The sequence below is a fragment of the Pelobates fuscus genome, chromosome 6, assembly GCF_036172605.1.
Source record: "Pelobates fuscus isolate aPelFus1 chromosome 6, aPelFus1.pri, whole genome shotgun sequence".
NCBI classification, from domain to species: domain Eukaryota; kingdom Metazoa; phylum Chordata; class Amphibia; order Anura; family Pelobatidae; genus Pelobates; species Pelobates fuscus.
Genome location: NC_086322.1, coordinates 272,461,891 through 272,486,658, shown reverse-complemented (window position 1 = coordinate 272,486,658; position 24,768 = coordinate 272,461,891). Strand labels below are relative to the sequence as shown.

Here is a 24,768-nt window from a genome sequence, read left to right as displayed (position 1 = left end):
AAGCCTGTGGACATTTAGCCTGTGAATTTAATTTGCGATTGATTTTTCTTTTCACCACAATCACTGTTTAGTGAATAAACAATATTTGACTTTGATCGCAGAGATCAGGCATCTTAATATATAACGTTTCTAGAACGCGCACTTTAAACTTTGACGGCTTGACTTCTGAAGTATGGGATGTTATCCACCTTGTATTTAGGGATAGTACATACATACATAGGGTACATACAAATTAAGGTGTCACGCTTAGAGAAGTGGGTAACATGCAAACACTTTTAACTGTCGCTGAGGAGTGCTAAGTATCACCCCCTCGCCCCCCAATTACTTGTTCAGTCCAGGGTTATACACTAAATTTGTGTGGCAATGAGACTTACTTTCAAAGAGTTCTCTCGTATATCTCCATAGTCTCTGCTTGCTTTGGACTCAGTCTCTTTCAGGGTCGCGCGGTGGGCCCCGTGCGGCAGATCTTGAGTAGTATAGCTCCCGGCAGGGTACCTCATGGATCGCTGTGTCGGGGTGATGATCAGTTGCAGTTCAGGGTCCTGCGGTTTGTTCTGTGTGGCCTGTGTAGTTTCCTTCCCCGCTGCCTGTCGCGGTCTTATCCCCATCCCTGTCTCAGCTTCGGGGCCTGTGTGGTTTGTTTAAAGGCAGGGGTGCCTGTGGGTGGGTGGCTGCAGTAGTGGACTGTGCTGCAGATGCCTTCAACCCCTCCTGGTTGTTGCCACTCCGGGTAGGCAGGTAGTTGCTGGTTTCAGTGCCCACACACGCGGCCGCCGCCATCTTAGTTTCGATGTTTCCATCGCGGGTCGGGGGCGCCCTTACTGCGGCACCTTGGGTGCTGTGTGGTGGTCGGGGCTCGAGGGTGAGGACCGGGATCACCCCCCCGGTCCATAGGGGGGGGAACAGAGCCGGTTCCTCAGGGTCTGGCTCTTGGCGGAGCATCGGTAGGCAGGATAGCTGGGCAGCGGCCGTCTGCCCCGCTCACCGCTGGAGTAGGCCTCGGTGTGCCAGTGAAGATTCTTCCTCCAGGGGACTAAAACCCTTTGGGTCAGCCTCGCCCTGGTTCTGGTGCTCTCCACCCGGTAAGGGCCGCCGTCCCTGAACAGTTTTTATGTTGTAAATCTTAATTTTGCAGCTTAATTAGACTGCATTTGCTGGAGCTGGTCTTGCGAGCGACCATCCAGCTCGGCGGTCCGGCCCCCCCCCCCCCCCTCCGTCCCTTTTTAATATCCTAATGTCCCTCTTTTTTAGGTGCTCAGTATTCGGGTGGGTCCGAATTGATACCAGAGCTCCACAGCAATAATACTCACTGTAATGTTGTTTTAAACTACAATAGGTGTGTTTAGAAACCAGATACAATAAGATACATTGTTCTTATACTTATTCACATATTGTTTGCAAGTTGTTACTAGTAAGTGTCTTAATATGTCACAATTTCCTTGACACGCCCCCGCTCACAGCGCTAAAATTAAAGTGTCTCTCTTCGTCCATTGTTCTGTGCGATACTTAAGAGTCCGTGTGAAGCTAATGGATCCGTGTGAAGGTTCTGTGAGGTTTCATCTTTCCCTCAGACACGTTGAGCTCTCAAAATAAGACAGCTGCACTTTACAGCCTACTCTCTAACTGGAAGCCGTCCAACGTTCTGCATTACCACGAACCTACCACAGCCAATAGATCCTCTACATGCAGATTTCCACTTGGCAACAGTTTCTTGAGATAAATATTCTAATATCTTGTATCAAATGTCAGTGTGGATGTGTGGATGTATATATATATATATATATATATATATATACACACACGCATATATATATATAAAAGACACACACACACACCCATATACATACATACACACACACACACATATATATATATACACACGCATGTATATATATAAAAGACACACACACACACACATATATATATATACACACGCATGTATATATATAAAAGACACACACACACACACACATATACATACATACACACACACACATATATATATATACACACACACACGCATGTATATATATCATATATATAAATATATACCCATTGATAAAATAGGAGCACTCAAAAGGACTTCTTTATCGTTTATTTATTGTGACAAAAGTTTACATCACAGTGTAGAACATCAAATCAACGTTTCGACCCCTCAGGTATATATATATATATATATATTTGACATACATATACAGAATTTTGGAATGACAAGCTTTCGGTAGACCCCCCTAAAGCTTGTCATTCCAAAATTCTATAAGTCCAATAAAAAATGTGGTCATAACAGGACTAATACGGGTACAGTATCTACTCTTAACACACTATTTTTCTCTCTCTCTCTCAATATTTTTTTATTCCACACACACATACGTATATATTATACACACAAACAAACCTCAGACGCAAATTAGCCACAAACATGCTTAACCTGTTACTGCAGCAAAACACCTCAGTTTCTGTATGTCTCACAGTGCAGACTGTTTGATATATTTTTTTATATAAACACACGTCTATACAATAATACCATTCTTACAAAGAACCTTGTGGGACTTTGCTCTCAGTATCCCAGCACACTAGCCGTACACTAGTCCCAGATTATAGACATGTGGTCACACCAAGTCACAGAAACATATTTTCATAACCCAGATTTTCTAAGTAAGCACAGGACAAACAACCACAATACTTAAGCATAATGCACAAATAACAGGGAAGGGCACAGCAGACCACACACAGCCAATGTTAGAATGTTCAGCTGTTGTGTAATTGCAACACCCATAATGCTTTGCCAGAAGGCCATTTTTGTTTTTGAAACCTCAGTTCTAGACACAGTTTCACACAATGTCCTGCAGCCTTTTTTATCTATAAAATGTGTATCACATTTCACTGAATAATCCTGTGCATTTTTTTTCCAAAATAGTGTGAATGTTAAAGTACAAAATATACAAAAATATATAAAAATGCAGAACCTTTTCATAAATGAACACCGAAATGATTGAGCTCCTTAGAAAACAAATATTATCTTATCAGCCACCTGTCATCAAAACAGAGCACTGATTGATTTGATGCCATTTTATTTCATTTTGCATTCATTTTAATTATAGGAATCCTGCTTTCATAGGACGTGGGCTGAGATCTACTGTTGAAGTGCTTGATTTAATTATAAAAACACTCTGCTCATATACTTAACGCCAGTGTTCATTTTGTCAACAATTTTAGTCAAATTTTTGTCAACTAACATTTTTGAGATTGAGGTCGACTAAAACTAGACTAAAATTAAAACACTTCAGATGACTAAAGCTAAAATGTTGAAATTTGCCGCCAAAATTGACTCAGCACAGAGGGGCTGTGGAAGGGGCAAAAGAGACAGACCAGGGCTTGGGAGAGAGAGACACCTAGAGGGTCTGGGAGGACACAAAGAGACAGATAGAAGCTTTAACTAAACCCATTAGATTTTAGTCGTGTTGACTAAAATCTACTAGAGATTTAGTTGACTAATAATAGACTAAAACTAAAACAATTCAGATGACTAAAATACGACTAAAACTAAAATGGCTTTTTAGTCAAAAGACTGTGACTAAAACTAAATTGAAATTTGCCGCCAAAATTCACACTGCTTAACGCCCTATCCATCTAATGATATAGTTATATAATGATATATTTAGCATTGTACAGTGAGGATTGCTGGATGCCCAACTGTGTTCATTGATACCGGTCACCCCACCGTGTTAGAGAGTTGGTATAATGAAATGTGCTTTCCTGTAGTATAAAGCATTCACATGCTGTAGAGGGAAGATTAATTAACTCATAAAGTTGCTCTTAGTTTCTTCATTCATCACCTCCTGCATGTTAGATCCTGCCGGCAAGCACTTTTCATGCACTGCCCATCAGCTTGTAGAGTCCAGAAAATTCTGGACAGATCTGGCAAACTATACGATTCAAGTGATTTTCTAATGGACTTTCCCCAAAGAACCCTTGAGATCTGGTCATTAGAATGAGATAATGTCATGTTGGACCCTGTTCCTATGGCGGTCAATAGGGTATATATTGGAATCCAAACATTTACATTTTAAGCGATAAAATGATAAATCATAGCGCTAACATACTGCAAGCAGAATGCTGTTAAACAGTTGGCTTTATACACTAAATAGAGAAGTATGGAGAACGGACAAAGGAATCACAGGTTTTAGGGAAAAATAGCTGTGTTGCAGATTTTTTCGATTTTACTATGTTGAACAAAAATGTTCAATTCTTTTGTCAATTATCTGTGGTTTATCGAATAAGCCCAAGATTGGCGTTTATTTAATATTTTTTTTTTATATACTTATAAAATGAATTTCTACAAATATACCAGATATAAATACAATGTATCAATATATACAAAGAAAAATATCACGGTATTAAAATAACATGAAATGATTTTAACCGTTTAGCCAAAAATATGAAATAATTTGAAAGCTTGCCCAACAATATTAAATCGAGGCCATTGTCGGTTCTCTCTCTCCAACGACTTCTGTCTCCGTATAAGACTGTGCAATTAGAAAGAAATCTGATACGCCATGAAAAACATAGATACCTGTGTTTTGCTTTGATCTAAACATGTTTGTACATGATGGGAAGGGCTATTCCTAGTGCAGAACAGCTGCAGATTGGGACAGGTGTTAGCACTTTGCTCATAACGCCTATTTATAGGGGGAGACTATATGACACTCACGCTATAAACCTAAGCAATGATTCCGCAGCCTACAGCACACTTTAATTATTTATTACAAAACGGGGAGCTCTGTAACCCCCTCTTCTAGTCGCTCTTGATATCCCCTAGAGATTGTAGAGAGCCCCAGGCTTGGACGTAGAAGATGACTCTTACTATTTGAGGAGTTTTCCTTCTGACTAATATAACATTGTTTTTAGCTTGGCATGTCCATCAAGGCTCTGTAGCATTCATTATAAAAAGGGAGTTTCTACAAAACACAGGCGATCTCTATGAAAATAGCAAGAATCAAAGCGCCCTCCAAAGACACAAAGAAGTTGTAATTATGGCCATCAATAGCATGACCAGTGACCGCAAACTTTAATTCCCAGTAATTTACTCTGTAGCTATCAATAACAATTCACCAAAACTACATCTGTTGCACAATATCATTCCTACCACAACCACTATGATTACTGTATGAAGCTCCTCTTATAAAAACTCTCCTGAGTCACAGTTTCATTCTAAATGTATTTTCTTTTAGTGTAACTTTTGTCTAAAGCTTTCTATATTTCCTCTTGTTCTATCTATCTATCCTACTGTCTGTCTATATACATATCTATCTTGCTGACTGTCTGTCTATCTATACGTCTATCTATCTATCTAGCCACATTTCTGTCTATCTATCCATCTATCTGTCTATCTGTCCATCTGTCTGTCTATCCATCTGTCTGTCTGTCTATCCGTCCATTCATTCATCCTTATCTATCTCTCTGTCAATTGCACTAACTCAAATCACCCTTTCTTGTATAATATCTGTGCAATTAATTTCTATTGATGTTGCTATATATATATATTTACACACACTCCATATAACATATCCCCCTAGACACATTTTTGCTCATTTTTACCATACCATCTTGGTACACGAATAACTCTTCTTACCCTATATTTAAACTCCCCCCCCCCCTGTATTTGTTTAACATTTAGTATTAAATATTTGATTGACTTGTCGCTCCAAACTCTAACTTCCATTTAGAAGAAATTCCAAGAAAGGGTTGTTTACCTTTGTGTGGTACAATTGGGAATCGCTTCAAATTGTGTTTTTCGCCTCCTTTTGGTTTAACAATAGAGAGGGGTGCACGAATGGCAGAACCTGGTGCTTGAGTCTATTTCCAATTTAGATTACCATGAAACTCTGCACTGTAACTCCTCCCGTTGGTACTTAAACCCTTTCTAATTCCGCCCACTATTACCTGTACTTTTATTGTTTCTGATTACTCAATATAAACCTTCCCTGTAATTTCTATTATTGCTTCATGAATTTTTTACTGTAATACTGATTGATATTCGAGAATTCCTTATAATTCTATAATTCCTTATAATTCCTTGTAGCTCATTGCATTACTGTAATATTTATTGGATGTGACTCTACTTCCAGTGGATAGGGTTGAAGTGACTATTAATATAACCACTCTGTTTTATTTTATCTATTTTTTATGCTGGCCAAATGGCTAACAGTTGTTTTGATATTGTGTTATTTAAGAGCATACGCTTTCAATGTGTAGATATAGATTGATTTTAAATAAAATAAACAGGGCTCCAACTTCCAAGTCCTACGTTACCAAACAGGTCTAAAAGTAACTCACAGCTGCAAACGTAGAGGGTCCCTGGCATGCCTCCATATGGTTAATTTCTACCATTCAAGGCTGAATTTTCACTTTTAAATGGATAGTGATCAAGTGGAAATTTGTAACTGTCATATACAGATTTATTTACTTTACTGAGACGATGGTATCAATAGAATCACTAATATAAGAACCAAAGAAAAAAGTTACTTGCTCACTATCCCAAATCGCTATGCACATATAAAAAACTGGAGCTTTTTAGTATCCACTTGAGTGTAAGCTCACCTGCCATGTCAAGGAAAACCTCCTAGATGAGTCCTACACTAACAATTTACCTTGCTGCTCTCAGCTAAAAGGTAAAATCTCTAATGAGTTTGAGCGCAGGGCCTAATTTTGTATTTTAGAATCAGTAATATGGCTGTAATGGGTCAATGCACATACATTGCATGCATCCATGGCAGCTGCCATTTTGAATGAAGCACATGCAATATTCAATTAAATATAGCTTTATTGATATATTTGCTGACAATTCTGAAAACACGATGTATGAATTCAATTTGCATACCTACCTAAAAAGCACATTGTTGTCGACATATTTTGTAGATGGCTGAGTCCGTTTAATGGGTGAATGAAATGTAAATAAATTGGCTTAACATCCACCATTATATAAGCATCTATTAAGTCTACATAATAATCAAAAGTAGTGGTGGCCTTTTTGACTCATCAAATCTCCTGTAATGTAGAAACTGGTGCAGTTTGTATGTTCACAGCAGTATAGCTTTCATAAAATGTAAGGAAATTTAAGTTTGATTAGCGGTTTATCTTGACCTATAACTGTATGATATATAAACATACATGTGTGTTTGTTTGTGCGTGTGTGTGTGTGTGTTGCTTCAATAATGTATTTTTGACATATCAAATCACACAGGCTTTAAATGTCCTTGCTGCTTTCACTGGCACAACAATGCCCTCTACAGGATTGCAAGGGTAAAACCACCTGAGTCCCTAATCACGTCAGTCCATATACTATTCTGAAGCTTCTAATATTTCCCACAAATCTAAATACAGTTAACAAATAAGCAATTTAACCACAAAAGCAAAACAACAAAAAAACACATAATAAAGAAACATCTAGTGTATTACTGTATCAGGTTCTGGAGCCATGCAAATCTCTGGTGACATTAAGAGTTTGTCATATTTGGACATATTTATTTATTTATTTATGACAGCCAGATTATATCCACACACAGAAATAGTTCTGCTGTGCAAGGTCTCAGTTTAGAGTCTAAGTGACTGCTAACAGTAGCGGGCAGGAGAGACTGCAATACAAGGGGCATTATGGATGATGGTTGAAAATACCCGAGGCTAATCAAGGTAATACCCCCGACACCCGTCTACACTTACCTCATATAAATGACATCCATGTATGTATTTAATTATTTTAGATATGTAGTTCCCATGTATGTTCTTTTGGAAAGATAAAAAATCCTTTGCATATATGTAATAATTTTTTATTTATTTTTCGTTGTAACATCTGTTTTCATGATTCATGGAGTTCTAACCTCGTGTTGTGGTCGACCCTAATTCCTCGGCATTTATTCATAAAAAGTAAGAATTACAGAGATTTGACAAATACAATTCAGATATTTATTTTTTAAAAGATGCATTGGGTGTGGCAATTTCCTTCACAGTGTTCAAATAATCCTGGTTTCTTTAATAAAACTCAGCCAGGGTTAGTCATGAAACCGGGGATTCTTGCCATATATATATTAGGCCACAATAGACATATTTGAACATTTCTTCAGTTCAGCTATGTTTCTAACTCAGCTATTTGGGCCTAACATTTAAAAATCCAATGTCAGTCCCTGATAAGTCGCAGTTTGGGGAATAGCCTTGTTTGCGTTAATTTTATACATCATACAAACTCCACTTACCATACTAAAAGAAAAGTTATATATCAAAGTGAAATTTAAATTTAAGGTCAAAACTTGACAAATTTTCTGTCAGCTATGCTTTCATTTTGGCCACTTCGGCCTTAAATTTGAAATTCACTTTGGTAAAGAAACACGTAGGTGTTATACACTGATTTATGGATTGTCAGGAATCCACAAGGAAATTGCACATTTGAGTCCACGATAGAGAAAAACACTTCCAGTTAGTTATTTGGACGAAATTTGCACATTCTTGGTGAAAAACATTTTATTGAATAATCCTCATTATATTATACGCACATTCACTTGTTAATAAATATGTGAATAAATAAAAGACCAGAACTATTCTACTTTTTAATCCAGCGGTTTATAGGATTTGTAGTGTCTAATACTACAGTAGTTTGTTATTCCGTTTTCAATAAGTATCCCAGATACTTGAGACATTATATCAAATGAAGGTAATACCTCAAATTAAACTGGTTTTGAAGGGTCACACATACACCATGAAAAGCTGTTAAAACATGTGAGTAGCTGCTTTAATCATATGTAACATCACATTTCCCGGGTTATTCAATAAACTGAGAATTTTAATTTAAATCTCAATTTGCCATAAGTGACCTTTTTTGAATGTTTCTAATTTGGCTGCTTTGTTCTTTGAAATTCACTTTGAATTCCTGACACTTCTCCCTTTTGTAAATACCCCTGAAGACGTTTATTAGAGATAGTCATCAGGAAAGCCTAGTTACAAAAAATATTGTATTGCCATTAGCTAAATTAGAAACATAGACTGTGACAGCAGATAAGAACCATTCGGCCCATCTAGTCTGCCCAATTTTCTAAATACTTTCATTAGTCTCTGGCCTTATCTTATAGTTAGGATAGCCTTATGCCTATCCCACGCATGCTTAAACTCCTTTAATGTGTTAACCTCTACCACTTCAGCTGGAAGGCTATTCCATGCATCCACTACCCTCTCAGTAAAGTAATACTTCCTGATATTATTTTTAAACTTTTGCCCCTCTAATTTAAGACTATGTCCTCTTGTTGTGGTAGTTTTTCTTCTTTTAAATATAGTCTCCTCCTTTACTGTGTTGATTCCCTTTATGTATTTCAATGTTTCTATCCCACTGTCTCGTCTTTCCTCCAAGCTATACATGTTATATTTGTCTTATGTTATGTTCTCAGATATCTTCTAAGCTGCAGTTTGTCGTTGTAATTGATTTTATTGCATACCTCCCTACATTTAAAATGGGCAAAGCAGGACTAAGAAATTTAAGGTAACTTACTAACAACAATATGTACAACTAAAATGTAATTTGGAACAAGAACAATGTATCGTATTTACACAGACTGCTTTCTAAACACATTTATTGCAGTTTAAAGACACATTACTGCAAGTATTTTTTCTGTGGCTTTCTGTTATACAGTCAGACAAAACAATAACATAGAGTTGAAAAACAAAAAAAGGGACATTATGATAGAAAATATGGACAGAGGGACACCTGTGCTGGTAGGTATGTTATTGTAAAATTCAACCTCTCACTTCATAACTGATAAAACAATTTTTTTCTTATTTTTTTCAAAGTTGTGTTATAGTTGTATTTTTAAATTCTCGGTAATGCTGTGCCATTTCAAAAATGTAATTCAGGGACACTTCCTTGCCCCTCCTGCAACCCCTCTTCACACCGGACAAAGCTGCGTAGCGTGGGTTTCAGCGTCCATTCCCCCCATATTCCATATCCTTCTCATATTTCATGTCCATTCCCCCTATATTTCATATCCCCCCATATTTCATGTCCATCGCCCCCACACCCCCCATTTCATGTCTATTCCCCCATATGGTATGTAGGGTACATGTTGAGAGATCAGAAACCGATGGATTCAAAAGTTCAAAGATTTGAACTTGGCACGCAAGAGAGACACACACATGGGAATGAGTCCAGGACTGATCGTACAATGCAAAGCCAAAAACACACACAATTAGGAGAATATTAACAAGGTGTTTAGCAGCCCATATCATTTTAAAATTGTCGGAGGTGGAGGTGGTGGGAGAGCATATGATGGAAATTACAGGAAGGATGTGTAATTGTCTAGGTCACTGAAATAACTTGTGACTGCGCTACACTGTAGTATATTAGATTTTGTATTCAAGGCAAAAAAGTAAAGAGGAACAGGGGGGTGTAGGTTGGAGGAAAAAGAGGCGGAAACTGGATAGTATTTGAACTATAGAATTTGCACTGTATAGGTATCAGTGCACTTCATACCACACTAACCCTATCACAGTAAAGGACCACTCTAGGCACCCAGACCACTTCAGCTTAATGAAGTGGTCTGGGTTCCAGGTCCAGCTAGGGTTAACCCATTTTTTTTATAAACATAGCAGTTTCAGAGAAACTGCTATGTTTATAAATGGGTTAAGCCTTCCCCCAAATCCTCTAGTGGCTGTCTCATTGACAGCCGCTAGAGGCGCTTGCGTGATTCTCACTGTGAAAATCACAGTGAGAGCACGCAAGCGTCCATAGGAAAGCATTGTGACCGGCTGAATGCGCGCGCAGCTCTTCCCGCACGCGCGCATTCGGCCGACGGGGCGGAACGGAGGAGGATCGGAGGCAGAGAGCTCCCCGCCCAGCGCTGGAAAAAGGTAAGTTTTACCCCTTTTCCCCTTTCCAGAGCCGGGCGGGAGTGGGACCCTGAGGGTGGGGGCACCCTCAGGGCACTATAGTGCCAGGAAAACGAGTATGCACTATAGTGGTCCTTTAACTCTTACCCTAATCCTGTCACACTTACCATCTCTCACACAACCACACTCACCCCAACCCTGTCACACACATCCCCTGTCACTATCTCACACTCATCCTCCTTCATCCTGCCACACAGAGTGACTATCACAACCCTATCTCATTCACCCCCAAAAATAGCATGACCATTTTACTTTAAGATCAAGCTTTAGTATATAGTGAAGTGAAACCAGACACAGACTCTTAGTGTTAGGGGCCTATTAAAAAGAAATGTCGTCACCAGGAACAGCTACAAATAAGCCATTATTCTTTACATTTATTTAGAGATTGGAAAGTGTACAGATCCTGCAGAATAGACTAATATATGAATACGTGGTATCTAAGTAATCAAAAAACAGTAATAAAAAAATAAATAAACTAATTGTTATCTTACACTGTTAGCTTTTACTAATTTTCAATTATCCATTAACCTGAATACGTTTATTTGGAGAAATTAATTTCTGTACTGCCATGGGAGCAAATGTAAACTTAGAACCCTCAGCTTTCTCTTGGCTTCACTTCAACGCATTTTAATGAACTTAAACATCATGGCCCGAATGCATTGTGAAAAGAAAACTGCATTAAGCCACCCGTCCCGTGTGATAAGATTCTTTCCACTACCAAACCCTCAGCTGGTATTCAGCTAAATGCCCAGGAGTAGTTTCACGAATGCCTGCTATTGCGAATATTTGGAAAGAGCCATATTAGATTGGCCAATCCTAATAGCTGCCCATTTAAACCACTGAGTAAGACAAGTTAGTTCTACATTAGACTGAGTCATACATTTATTTGCGTAACTGGAAATGAAAACCAGTTTGCGTATAGTTTCTAACCTTAGGAGTGCGGGATCAGACCTTGCTTCCAAAGCAGTTATTATGTATTCCTCACTTACCTGGTCCTGGGAGGGGAGCCCCTCTGTCTTTCCTCCCGCGCGGCCATCTGCAAAGAGTGCTGGGAGGAAGCTACGTCATCGCGTTTGAACTTCCTCGCAGCACTGGGACTTCAGAGGGAGGGAAGAGAGTGAGGGAGGGTTGCTGCACGCACATTTCAAATGGGGCCCCTCTTCACTAATATGGGGCCCAGCTCATTCCGGGACATTACATTGTTGCGGAATGAAGGTGCCCAGGACGCGGGACAGACCCACAAAATCCGGGACACGTTGAGACCCCAGCTGTGTCTTAATTTAGTTACATATGCTATAGTAAAAAAAAAAAAAGGGATATCCCAAAAAGTTACAAAACTAAAATAAATTGTTAAAAAAAACAAACAGAATCTATCATGATTCTCAGATTTCCACTTTAACCCCTTCCTGATTGTTAGGACAGCACACTCTAACGATCGGGCCTTCCTGGCAGCAGGATCAGTATGGGGGGGGGAAGGGTTCGGCTGACAACTGACCCCATGATCACATGACTCGGATCGGCGTGATTGACAGATTGCCTGGTTTGTTAGGCCAAAGTATAATTAATAAAATAAGCTCATTATATATACACAATACATAAATTAAATATAATTTCATTCTAAGTGTATTTTGATATCGATATATATATGATTATATATTAATATCAAGATACTTTTTTTTATTTTATATATATATATATATTTAATGTAATTCTGAGTATATTATATCTAGTGTATAATATACACTAGATATATATAATATATCAAAAATACACTTAGAATGAAATAATGTATATGTACATGTGTACAAAACATGGGGTTCCGCACTTAATGTTTCTCAATTTACTTTCTCCTGGTGTAAAGTATCCAACCGAAAAGTTATAACTCGGCATGTAAGAAAGCATTCGGGAGACTTGGTATTGATCAAAAGTCTTGATAAAAGTCCAGTTGAACAGTGAAACATTGATTTTGTTTATGTGCTATTATACTGGTGGTTTAAATAAAGCAGCATCACTTTTGATCAATACCAAGTCTCCCAAGTGCTCTCTTACTTGCTTAGTTATATATATATATTTGATTCTAAATGTCTCTTATATATCATTTATGCATCTTTATATTAATTATATATTGAGGCAGAAATACCAGAGAATTTAACTTAAAAGCCCTATATTTGACACTGTTATTATTCAAAACCCCATAAAACCTGTACATGGAGGGTACTTTTGTACTCGTGGAACATGGCTGAATACAAATATGTGCGTTTTAGAACAGTAAAATGGATAATGACGATGATATCAGTGAAAATGCCGTTTTTGTGAAAAATTAAAAAAATAATATGAACACTAATTTTGGCCAGAGTTTGTGACTAAGTGGCTACTACAAAAAATTAGACATACTGCATTTGAATACCCTGAGTTGTCTACTTTTGCAAATGGTATGCCATGATGGGGGTAATTTTCATTCCTGGGCAGCCATACAGTCTCAATGGCAGCATAACCAATCTGGCGAATTTCAATGTGAAAAAACTGAAATGGGCAAGCCCTATATTTGATCGTGTAACTTTTCAAAACACCATTGGGGACATCAGAGCATACAAATATGTATATATATATATATATATATATATATGTGTGTGTATTTTATTGCCATGAATGTTAACAGCATTATGGCATTCACAGATCAAATGCCACGCAGAATTTTGTTTCATATATAAATATTTGATGTGAAATAAAAGCCCTTCTCCTGAACAAAATTATATATAATAAGTGTGGGTGGATGTAATATTAAAGAGTTAACTTATGGTTGAACAGACATGTAGCTCCAAAGCTAGGTTTTGTTTTAGTTCAGAACATGGACAATTGCCTCCGTCCTTAAGGGAGCACGCCCTCCGTCGCCTTAAGGACGGAGGGCGTGCTATGCCATCCTTGGGGACCCAGCTCTAAACGCCGGTGAGCAGCATTGCACGTCCACGCCGTCCTATTCACTTACCTGCTCGCCGGCGATTGCGATGGGGGGACTTAAATGGCATCCCAGGGAGTCCCCCTGCTGCCGATTCGGCCCTCCTGGGCCATGTGATCGCGAGGTCCTTGCGAGGACGGAATAGCCATCCATAGAAGTGCCAGCAGGGGGAGTGCCTGGAATGACAGGTAGTCCCCCTGCTGCCTGAAATAATTTTCAATAAAGTTTTAAAACAGTTTAAAATAAAATAATATATACTTAGATCATATATGTATATATGATCTAACTATATATATATATATATATATATATTCATATATATATATATATATATATACACTTACACATACATTGACTGTCTAAGTGTATTTTAATATTAATATATATATAATTGTATATATATAATAATCTCAAAATACACAGAATAATATTAATTAAATATATATAATTATATATAATATAAAAAATAAATTCAAAAAATGTATCAATTTATACCGCACTCACACGCATAAAAATGCATGAAAGTAAAAAAAAAAAGGAGACCACTATTACTAAATATATAAATTGATGTATTATGAATTAATCTATGATACATGTGACAAAATTTCATAATATATACATCCCAGACTATTTACAGCTATATATAGTCCATAAACACCATATGCATGAGGTTGAAAGTTCATAAATATTCAGGTGGATCCACCACTTGATTATTATCCTGATGTAAAGAGGCAAAAATTGAAAGACGAAAAAAAAGACAAAAAATAAGAAAAAGAGAAACAAATTAACAAATGGAAAAATTTGAAAAAAAATAAGAAAAATAAGAAAAAACTGACCAAACAATGAGAAAGATGAAAAAACTAAAGAGTTCAACAGACTGAAAAAAGTGCACTATTTAAATGATGAAAAATGGTTGGATCTCACCACATATTGTATATGCTGTAGATGTGGACCATAGAATTGAATCTGTTCACTAGCAGTAAGTTGTTCAATTGCATGTTTGTAGGAGAGGTGTTCAAAAGAATATCTCTTAATCGGGAGAAGTAGTAATGGGGAATGATCCTCATCCAATCCGGTCTGTAATTCCGGTCTCTGCTCTCGCGTGTCTCGTGTATGGCTGGGCTAAAAAAATAAATATATAAATACGTAAAAAAAATAATAAATACATTTAAAAAAAAAATATATATATATATATGTGTGTGTGTGTGTGTGTAATTTCGTTCTAACTGTATTTTGATATTAATATATATATATATATATATAGATATCAAAATACACTTAGAACAAAATTATTTATTTATTATTGCCATTTATATAGCGCCAACAGATTCCGTAGCGCTTTACAATATTATGAGAGGGGAATTTAACTATAAATAGGACAATTACAAATAAACTTACAGGAACAATAGGTTGAAGAGGACCCTGCTCAAACGAGCTTACATTCTATAGGAGGTGGGGTGTAAAACACATTAGGACAGGAATTTACAATCAAATAAGGTGGGCTGCCCTTTAGGAGAGGGCAAGAGACAGGTATGTGAGGTAAGGGTTAGTCTTGGAGGCCATAAGCTTTCCTAAAGAGATGGGTTTTAAGGCACTTCTTAAAAGATGAAAGACTAGGGGAGAGTCTGATGGCGGTAGGCAGGCTATTCCATAGGAAGGGAGCCGCCCGTGAGAAGTCCTGCAAGCGCGAGTTGGCCGTACGAGTGCGGACAACGGACAGGAGGTGGTCACGGGCAGAGCGGAGAGACCGAGAAGGGACATACCTATGGATCTGTGAGGAGATATAAGAGGGGCTAGAGTTGTTCAGTGCTTTATAGGTGTGAGTTAGTACCTTGAATTGACTCCTATAGCATACAGGAAGCCAATGTAAGGACTGGCAGAGGGGTGAGGTGTGAGAGAAACGACTAGAGAGGAAAATCAATCTAGCAGCAGCATTCATTACAGACTGTAAGGGTGCAGTACGGCTATTGGGAAGACCAATCAGGAGAGGGTTACAATAATCCATGCGGGAAATTACTAGAGCATGGACAAGCTCCTTGGTAGTATCTGGTGCAAGAAAGGGGCGGATGCGGGCTATGTTTTTAAGATGGAATCTACAGGATTTGGCAACATGCTGGATGTGAGGCTCAAAGGTGAGACCAGAGTCAAGTATGACGCCAAGACAGCGCGCTTGCAAGGATGGACTGATGTTGGTACCACAAACTTGGAGGGAGAGCAAAAGAGGAGGATCAGTATTAGGAGGAGGAAAGACAAGGAGCTCAGTTTTTGAGAGATTGAGTTTCAGAAAGCGGGATGACATCCAGTCAGAGATGGAAGAAAGGCAAGCAGTGACACGTTGCAGGACAGCAGGGGAGAGGTCCGGGGAGGAGAGATATAGCTGGGTGTCATCAGCATACAGGTGGTAGTGAAATCCAAAAGAGGTAATAAGTTTGCCAAGAGAGGCAGTATAAAGAGAAAATAGAAGGGGACCAAGGACGGAGCCTTGGGGAACTCCAACCGAGACAGGGCAAGGGGAGGAGGTATCATTAGAAAAGGAGACACTGAATGAGCGTTGGGAGAGATAAGAGGAAAACCACGAGAGGACAGAGTCACAGAGACCAAGCGATTGAAGAGTTTGAAGAAGGAGAGCATGATCAACGGTGTCAAAGGCCGCTGAGAGGTCAAGAAGAATTAGTATGGAGTAGTGGCCTTTGGATTTAGCTGCGATTAGGTCGTTAGTAACTTTGATAAGGGCAGTCTCTGTAGAGTGGAGAGGGCGGAAGCCAGATTGAAGGGGGTCAAGGAGAGAGTTGGAATTGAGGAAATGAGACACACGGGTAAAGACAAGTCTTTCCAGAAGCTTTGAGGAAAAAGGGAGCAGAGATATGGGACGGTAGTTAGAGGGGGTGGATGGGTCGAGGGATGGTTTTTTTAGTATAGGTACTACAGTGGCATGTTTAAGGTCAGCAGGGACGATGCCAGAAGAGAGCGAGCAGTTGAAGATGTGTGTTAGAGAAGGCACGAGACAAGTGGAGAGAGATCTAATAAGGTGAGATGGGACAGGATCGAGCGGGCAAGTGGTGGGGCGAGAGGAGCAAAGAAGAGCAGCCACCTCTTGGTCAGTAGCTGGGGAGAATGTCTGAAGGGTAGGAAAGGCATGATCTATGTGTGATTGAGAAACAGAAAGGCAAGGAGGGGAGAATTCTTTCCTTAGCTGTTCAATCTTGTCAGTGAAGTAACATGCAAAGTTATCAGCAGTAGTTTTGGGGGTGGCCACAGCAGGGCGAAGAAGAGAATTAAAGGTGTGAAAGAGACGCCTGGGGTTGCGGGAACATGAACTAATGAGAGTGGAAAAATAGGACTGTTTGGCAAGGGCAAGGGCTGCACTGTATGAACACAATATGAATCTATAATGGAGAAAGTCTGCCTGGGTGCGGGACTTCCTCCAGGAGCGTTCAGCACAACGGGAGCATCTTTGCAGGTAGCGCGTTGATTTAGTATGCCATGGTTGGGGGCGGGTCCTCCTCGAGGTGCTTGTTTGGAGTGGTGCTGCAGTGTTCAAGGCAGATGTAAGAGTAGAATTATATATGGAGATGGCCCGTGAAGGACAGGAGAGGGAAGGGATGGACAGCAGTTGTGAATCAATGTCAGCTGACAACTGTTGGAGATCAAGAGATGATACCTCTGCTCTGAAGATTCAGCAGGACTTGGTTGCTTGGGAGTGCTGGGTGTTAATGCTGTTTTAAGGGGCCCAGTCTGAAATATAAGGTCTGAGGTTAGAAAGAAAAAAAAAAAAAGAAATAAAACACACTATTATGGGTGGGGAGACATGGGGCTATTGAGGTAATTAATAATATGTATATCTATATACATAAATAAATATATATGTGTATATATCACTATATATATATATATATATATATATACGTATATATAAATAACAATAATTTAAAAAAATTATATATATATATATATATATATATATACATATGAAGAAAGATAAGTCCTGCGCTCACTCCCATCACTGGGCGGCTGCAAATGACTACAGTACACATCAGCCCCAATATATAGTAAAACCAAAGAATGTGTATATATATATTTATATATTTTAATTCTACATATATATTTATGTAATATTTTTACAAAATTAAGTCATTTTATTAATTACAATTTGCAGGACCTGCCTAACAACCCAGGCAGAAAGTCCAGGGAATTTAATTTGCTAGCACTATATTTAACCCTGTAACTTTCCAAGACACCATAAAACCTGTACATGGGGGGTACTGTCTTACTTGAAAGGCTTTGCTGAACACAAATATTAGTGTTTCAAAACAGTAACATGTTTTACAACGATGATATCATCAGTGAAAGTGACATTTTTTACACACAAACGGCACTTACACTGACGATATAATTGTTGTGATACGTTTTATGGTTTTGAAACACTAGTATTTGGGTTCAACAGTACCCCTCATATACAGGTTTGATATATAATAAGTGTGGGTGCACTTAATATGAAAGAGGTGAATTACGTTTGAACAGACATATAGTCAAATTCCAAGTTTGTTTACGTTTTATTTTGATCAAAACGTGTACATTTGGCTCAGTCCTTAAGGGGTTAAACGTGCTCCCATTTCATAGTAGAAGTATGGCTTTAAACGGAAACAAAACTAGCAGAGTTATAGACTAAACTGTGAACTGTCTAAAATTCGACGTCAGTTTAGAATTCATTTCTAATTTTAGACCAAAATAGCTCAAAAAGATACAAAGCTGATTTTTGGAATTTTTCCAGTTTAGCTGTTGTATCCTAAAAGTCACTCAGAATCAGTGGCGTACATACCAGGGTCGCAGGGGTCGCGGCTGCGACCGAGCCCGGCCCACCAGGGGGCCCGGCCGCCCTGCGACCCAGGTATGTACCCACAGGGCCAGCCTCTTCTGCTGGGGGGCCCAGGAGCCGGCCACCTCCGGGCCCCCCGAGGCTGGCCCTGCTGTCACCCGGCTGGCTGGCTGGCGGGCGCGCGAGGGAGCACTGTCCCCTGGGTGCTCCCTCTTCAGCTCCCTCGCGCACCGCACTGAAACCGGAGCCGGAAGATGACGTCATCTTCCGGCTCCGGCATCAGTACGAGGCGCGCGAGGGAGCTGAAGAGGGAGCACTCAGGGGACAGTGCTCCCTCGCGCGCCCGCCAGCCAGCCGGGTGACAGCAGGGCCAGCAACACCACTGGACCCCAGGGAATCCCCCCAGCTCGCCCACAGGTAAGGAGGCTGGGGGGATTAAATAAAAAAAAAAAACGTTTGAGTGTGTTAGTGTTAGTGAGTGTGTTAGTGTTAGTGAGTGTGTGTGTTAGTGTTAGTGAGTGTGTGTGTGTTAGAGTGTGTGTGTTAGTGTGTGTGTTAGTGAGTGTGTTAGTGAGTGTGTGTGTTAGTGTGTGTTAGTGTTAGTGAGTGTGTGTGTTAGTGTTAGTGAGTGTGTGTTAGTGAGTGTGTGTGTTAGTGTTAGTGAGTGTGTGTTAGTGTTAGTGAGTGTGTGTGTTAGTGTTAGTGAGTGTGTGTGTTAGTGAGTGTGCGTTAGTGTTAGTGAGTGTGTGTGTTAGTGAGTGTGTGTGTTAGTGAATGTGTTAGTGTTAGTGAGTGTGTGTTAGTGTTAGTGAGTGTGTGTGTTAGTGAGTGTGTGTGTTAGTGAGTGTGTGTGTTAGTGAGTGTGTGTTAGTGAGTGTGTGTGTTAGTGAGTGTGTGTGTTAGTGAGTGTGTGTGTTAGTGAGTGTGTGTGTGTGTTAGTGAGTGTGTGTTAGTGTTAGTGAGTGTGTGTTAGTGTTAGTGAGTGTGTGTGTTAGTGAGTGTGTGTGTTAGTGTGTGTGTTAGTGAGTGTGTTAGTGAGTGTGTTAGTGTTAATGAGTGTGTGTGTTAGTGAGTGTGTGTGTTAGTGAGTGTGTGTGTTAGTGTGTGTGTGTGTGTGTGTGTGTGTGTGTTAGTGAGTGTGTGTGTGTTAGTGAGTGTGTGTGTGTTAGTGAGTGTGTGTTAGTGAGTGTGCTAGTGTTAGTGAGTGTGTGTGTTAGTGTGTGTGTGTTAGTGAGTGTGTGTGTTAGTGTGTGTGTGTGTGTGTGTTAGTGAGTGTGTGTGTGTTAGTGAGTGTGTGTTAGTGTGTGTGTTAGTGTGTGTGTTAGTGAGTGTGTGTTAGTGAGTGTGTGTGTTAGTGTTAGAGTGTGTGTGTCTGTTACTGAGTATGTTTGTGTGCGTCTGTCACTGAGTGTGTGTCTGTCAGTAAATGTGTGCGTCTGTTCATCATGAGAGTGTGTGTGTGTGTGTGTGTCTTAAGCACTTGCCTTTCTCCAGCGCCGGACTCCCTTAACGCTGGGGATCTCTCCGTCCCCATCCGCCTCTCAGCTCCGAATGCACATGCGTGGCAAGAGCCACGCGCGCATTCAAACCGCCCATAGGAAAGCATTACTCAATGCTTTCCTATGGACGTTCAGCGTCTTCTCACTGTGATTTTCACAGTGAGAACCGCAGAAAATCCTCTAGCGGCTGTCAATGAGACAGCCACTAGAGGCTGGATTAACCCTCAGTGAAACATAGCAGTTTCTCTGAAACTGCTATGTTTTCAGCTGCAGGGTTAAAACTAGAGAGACCTGGCACCCAGACCACTTCATTGAGCTGATGTGATCTGGGTGTCTGTAGTGGTCCTTTAAGTGTATGTGTTTATGCATGCACTGGCATACATACCGCGGTCGCACGGGTCGCAGCCCTGCGACCAGGTGCCCGCCGCCATGTGTTGCGGCCCCAGCCTGCGCAGAGTAAGCGCTCGCGCAGGGGGAGGGGGGGGGGCCCGGATCAGTTTTCGCACCGGGGCCCCATGGGTTGTGTGTACGCCACTGCTCAGAATTCTCAGGCATTCACACTTTGGTAAATAACCCTGTAAGAAAAGTTCAAATATATATAAAAAGATAAACTCCTCGGTTTACAGAACACAAGCAATGAGAGATATGGGTAGACAGGAATAAAATAAACTGGCCCATTTAAAACCAAACCTATATTCTGATTGTTTTTTGTTGTTGTTGTTGTTGTATCAAAGGAACACTCCAAGCACCGTAACCACTACAGCACATTGTAATAATTATGGTGCTCGGAGTGTTCCTTTAAGCCTGAATGTAGCAACAATTCAGATCATTGACAGTGACTAGAAAATTCATGTGATATGTGATAGTGCGGTAATGCCCAGAGAAACGGCGGGAATGGGCATTGATTGACATTGTAATAACTGATAAGTGTGTGTTGAAAAAATAACATGTGTCAATCATGATCTGCAGTTTCCATTTCTCTCTGTTACGGATGACTGGAGATATAGCTGGGTTTGGACAGGGTATGGCAATATAGGGGAGTAAATAGGTAGAGCCGAACAAATTAGGGGGAATACGTATTAGGGATAGACCGATTATTAGAGCTATTTTGCATATTTCGGAAAGTCAATATTTTTTTTACTGATATTACCAATAACTTACACACACCGTCTTGAGCATCCAGAAGCTCCAGCCAGTGAGGTGGCTTGTTGCAATCTCACGTCACCCCTCACTGTGAGTCCCACATGCATAGCTCAGCTGAAGGCAGGTTTGACAGTGAATAATCTATTGAAATGTACTGGGCAGGCTGACTGAGATTGATAGGAGTTTGTTTGCTGTCAGCAATAACACTCCTATCAGTAACAGCACTGTACATGCTGAGATTTCACTGACTTCCGCATGTACTGGCAGCCTGAGACTGATAGGAGTGTAAATGCTGACAGCATGTTCAGTTAATGTCAGATTTGTGTAGAAATTGTGTTGCTTTTTCAAACCTTAAAATATACAGAATTATTGGCACCGGCTATCACCATTCGGCCTGAAAGCCGACCAATAATCTGTATCGGCATCAGCTCTGGATAATGATGCCTAATACATATATTATTTTTTATTTTTCCTTCCTCCCCAGGTTTATTCCTTCCATGAACGGGGATATTCAGGGATTGTCTTCTGGCCATTGTGGTGGGTTTAGGACATTGCCTGTGGTGTAAGGGAGGCACATGCAGACACTAGACAAGGCTAAATTGATTCCATTCCACACTGTTTTCATACACCACTCTCTCTCTATGCCCGTCTCTTTCCCATTAAGGGCTGACTGAGCATCATGGGAAATGTATCCCCAATGCATCTAGTGATATGTAGACCCTAGTATTGATTCATCTAATTAGGTGCAAAGAAGCCATGACACTTCAAATGCTTGTGGGCAATGTTTTGCAACTCATCTAGCCAAACAAAAACCTCTACAACCTTGTGTCTGCCTACCAACCCAGCCATGCCCCCTCATGACTCAATCATACCCACACTTACCTCGCTCCCCAGCGATGATTGTACCATTTCCCTTTATTTCCTGCCATGCCCATGCTTCCATCCCTCACCGTGTCCCTGCTGTTGGGGTCTAAGCTGTGTACATACGTTTGATAAGGAAGTCTTTCTGGCATGAAGGGGCGTGGCTAAGGAGGCTTATGGTACAAAATTCCGCCAAACATTTATTGGGTTTTTTTTGTGAGTTGAGCATGCAAAAAAATACAGCATACTGATGAGGCCACAATCTGTCCCGTGCATTACAGTTGTATTATGCCCAGAGAATATGCTTTTTAAATGACAGTTTCATTTATGAGAGCTAAAATTTAATGTGCGTTTTTTGAGCACCACTACTGAGAAATGCGTGTTCCTTGTGTGTCCATCAATCGTCTTTTTTCTATGCATATTTGGAATCCAGACCAGATTCCATTTGGGTTGAGTACCACACCCCTCCACTATTGGTGCCCCTTTGGAGGTGACCACAGGAAAGCATACATTTGAGGAAAGTCTCTGGAAGCAGTTTAAGCAGTAAGTATTGCAGTTAGAATGTTCAAGGAACACTTTAGTATTCTTAATTCAGAGCTGTATTCCTTGCACTAACGTGTTCCTCTGCCCCTGCACCCAATTCTCCTCAAGTTGTAAAGGGTTAAGTAACTCTTTATTAACTTACCTGATTTCAGCGCCCAATATCCCAGGACCTGCGTCGTGTACCCCCTCCTCTGATGTCAGCCAATAGGGGGACCTAATGCTCATGTGTGGCGAGTGCTACAAGCGACTTAGGCATTCTCCATAGGAAAGCACTGCTTAAATGCTTTCCTGTTGGATTTTTCCTGGACGCTGGATGTCCTCATGCAGAGCTTGAGGACGTCCAGCATTGTTTAATGGAGTCAAACTCCAAAATCCAAGAAGCGTTTCTAGGGGCTGTCTGGTAGACAGCCACTAGAGGCAGTCTTAGCACAGCAATGTTTTACATTGCAGGACTGAGGAGGACAGGAATAGTGCACACAGACCACTTCAATGAGGTGAAGTGGTCTGGATGCTTATAGTGTCTCTTTAATCACCCATGTTAAAATTAGCATAGAACCCACAGATATTGGTGTACTGTGGTGTAGTGGTGGGCTTAACACAATATGGCCATATGGTGTAATTGAATCCCCATGTTTGTTTGCTGAGATAGGTGATTTTAAGTAGCCTTGTAAAATTTAAACTGTATGTTTTTCTGTGTGTGCTCTGTTCCTTAATCGGTGTTTTGTATATATTTTGATTGTCATGGCAGTATCACTACTGAGAAATGCATGTTCCAGGAGTGTGCTGTGTGCTCCCCCGAAATTCACTTTTTTTTTCTATAGTTTTTTACCATATTTGGGGGACTAAAGGTTTAATTTTACTTGACTGCCTGAGTACATCATGAACGCTGTCCTTTAGCAACTCCTTTTATCTAAAATATTCAAGCTTATTGTAGTTAATATGTGGGGTAACCGCTTGTTGACCCAAGGAGAAATCTGAAATGGCATTTTAGAGTCAAAAAGGACATTTCCCCCAGAAAGTAGGTGAGTGGATTTGGCAAGTGACCGATAGACTTAAGATGGAAGTGAGTATGTTACAAATTGTGAAAGTAAAACAATAGAATTGTGAAACCTAGTGTGTCCTAGGCAAAATAAGATAATTCTTCTATTCCTCCAAACGTACTATGGCCTGTGGCAGCCAGATCATTATTTGATCCAAGAAATTATATATGTATTTTTTGCTCTAGCCCCCATATTTTCTGTTGGCAGAACATAGGCTGAGTCTCTTGCACATGGCCCACATGAAAACCTCGAGGGATCAGTCAGTGAAGACCAAGTAAGACTCTTTTTGAGATTGATAGGAGGGGTCTGCAGAAGGGAAGGAAAAGAACAAAATGGGGTTGCTGAAATGAGAAGAGGGCGATGAAAGGGATATAAAGTGATAGCTGAGATGAATATCAAAGAGGTTCAAAGGGGGAAAATGGGATGGCTGAGATTGATTGGAGGTTGCTGAGAGTAATAGGTGCTTGATTAATAGGAGGGAACACAGAGGGACTAAATTGAGTAGCCGATATTGATAAGGACAGAGTTCTGAAATCAAGGCGGCAGAGCGGAGGGACTGTAAAAATGAGAGCAGAAAAAACAAACTCTGGCTGAGATCGATACAATAAATATGAAAGATTTGGAGATGAATTGATTGACAGGAAAGGCAGGGTCATTCATATTGATCAGGGACATAAGCGATTGGCTGAGAGTGACAAGAGGGGATGGTAACAGGCAAGCCCGTAGAAAAATTTTAAGAAAGGAAGGTTGAGAAGCACAAGATTGGACTGCTGTGGGCTACCTGAAACTGGAGGAATGGACTGGATATTTGAAATATAATAGGGTGGCTGGGATTAATAGGACATGACTGGGACTGGTGGGGGAAGAACTGAGAGTGAAATAGTGGTTGGCTGAATGATATTGTTTTATAGGATGTTGACTGTAAAATAAACTGTACTCCTGCTGATTCAAGGGGATTGTATAACACTAGCCATCTCAAATAAC

At 40.1% G+C, this 24,768-nt stretch overlaps 2 protein-coding genes across 2 annotated transcripts in view; one reads left to right on the top strand and one right to left on the bottom strand.

Moving 5' to 3' along the window:
* The window catches only part of SNX21 (sorting nexin family member 21), a 55,180-nt gene extending 49,316 nt beyond the window's left edge, over positions 1 to 5,864 (bottom strand). The window contains exon 1 of the mRNA XM_063459153.1: positions 5,754 to 5,864. The gene's annotated coding sequence lies outside the window, so the exon portion shown is untranslated. The remainder of the gene's footprint in view (positions 1 to 5,753) is intronic.
* Positions 1 to 24,768, top strand: part of TNNC2 (troponin C2, fast skeletal type) — a 35,769-nt gene that overhangs the window by 2,964 nt on the left and 8,037 nt on the right. The window lies entirely within an intron of this gene.